At 67.8% G+C, this 1080-nt stretch overlaps 1 protein-coding gene and 1 long non-coding RNA gene across 4 annotated transcripts in view; one reads left to right on the top strand and one right to left on the bottom strand.

The window, feature by feature from the left end:
* The window catches only part of Znf652 (zinc finger protein 652), a 60125-nt gene extending 59825 nt beyond the window's left edge, over window positions 1-300 (bottom strand). For both annotated transcript variants that reach the window (XM_055619574.1, XM_055619575.1), the window contains exon 1: window positions 16-300. The gene's annotated coding sequence lies outside the window, so the exon portion shown is untranslated. The remainder of the gene's footprint in view (window positions 1-15) is intronic.
* A 179-nt stretch (window positions 301-479) lies between these two features.
* LOC129685942 (uncharacterized) overlaps window positions 480-1080 on the top strand; it is a 15407-nt gene continuing 14806 nt past the window's right edge. For both annotated transcript variants that reach the window (XR_008721562.1, XR_008721563.1), the window contains exon 1: window positions 480-600. This is a non-coding gene — a long non-coding RNA (uncharacterized LOC129685942). The remainder of the gene's footprint in view (window positions 601-1080) is intronic.

Raw genomic sequence — 1080 nt, 5'->3', positions numbered from 1 at the left:
GGGGCCCCTACTCACCCGGGCCGCCGCCGCCGCCGCCGCCGCCGCCGCCTCGGCGGCCCATCCCTGCGGCGGGGGCCTGTCGCCGCGCCGCGCCGCGTCGCTCCAGTCCCCACCGCCCGCCGGGCCGGCCCCTCCCCCTGCCCAACGTCTGCGCTCTGGGCCGCTCCTCAGACCCGGCCTCGGCCGCCGCCGCCGCAGCGCTACGTGGCCGCCGCTCCGACGTCTCGCGACTCCCTCCCGAGCGCGCGAGGCCGAGCGGGGCCGCGGGGCGGGCGGCGGGGGAGGGGGGTGCGCCGGAGGGATGTGAACGCGAGGGGGGCAGGGAGGCCGGCGGGAGCGCGCGCGCGCGCGCCCGCGCCCCTGCGCTCGCGGCTCCCCCCCGCCCCCCGCCCCGCGCGCCCGGGATCCCGGACGCCTCCCCGCCCGCCCCCCTCCCTCATCCCCGCCTGTGGGGTCGGCGCGCATGCGCGGCCCTCGGCTCGGCCCGGGCGCACCTTTTCTCCCTCCTGCCACAATGTGAGCGCTCAGCCGCGCAGATAACCGCCGGCTGCCTGCTCCACCCCCGGCCCTCGCCCACTCCGCCCACTCCCGAGCGCCCAGGTAAAGGCGTGGGCTGCGCATGCGCGCCTCTTGGGAGGGTGTGGGGGGGGTGTGGTTGCCAAAAGGAAGCCCGAAGGCAGAAAGCGAGGGATCTGTGCTGCTCAGAGATCCCACGAAATAGGGGGAAAAGATAAAAGTGAAAGGGAGGAGAAAGTGGAAGAGTGGGTCAGAGCGAGATTTGGAAGTAAATGTCTTTGACGTACGGAATACGATTAAAAAATAAAAAACAACAACAAGCAGACCCTAAGTGCTGGCCGCCTTGTTAGTACAGAGCAGTGAGTGACAGAAATAAAAGTAGCGACAGGCTCATAAGCAGCAGTCATTCTCTAGATAAAAGGGATAGCTGATAACAACTAGGGAAATTTAGAGACCGCCGGGATGGTGAGCAGAACAGATGGATTGTCGAGCTTGTCCTGTGGCCAGGAATAGGGAAGTGTGTGTGTGTGTGTGTGTGTGTGTGTGTGTGTGTGTGTGTGTGTG

The sequence above is a fragment of the Psammomys obesus genome, unplaced genomic scaffold, assembly GCF_907164565.1.
Source record: "Psammomys obesus unplaced genomic scaffold, mPsaObe1.curated_primary_1811, whole genome shotgun sequence".
NCBI lineage: Eukaryota > Metazoa > Chordata > Mammalia > Rodentia > Muridae > Psammomys > Psammomys obesus.
This window is presented reverse-complemented; position numbering and strand designations above follow the sequence as displayed.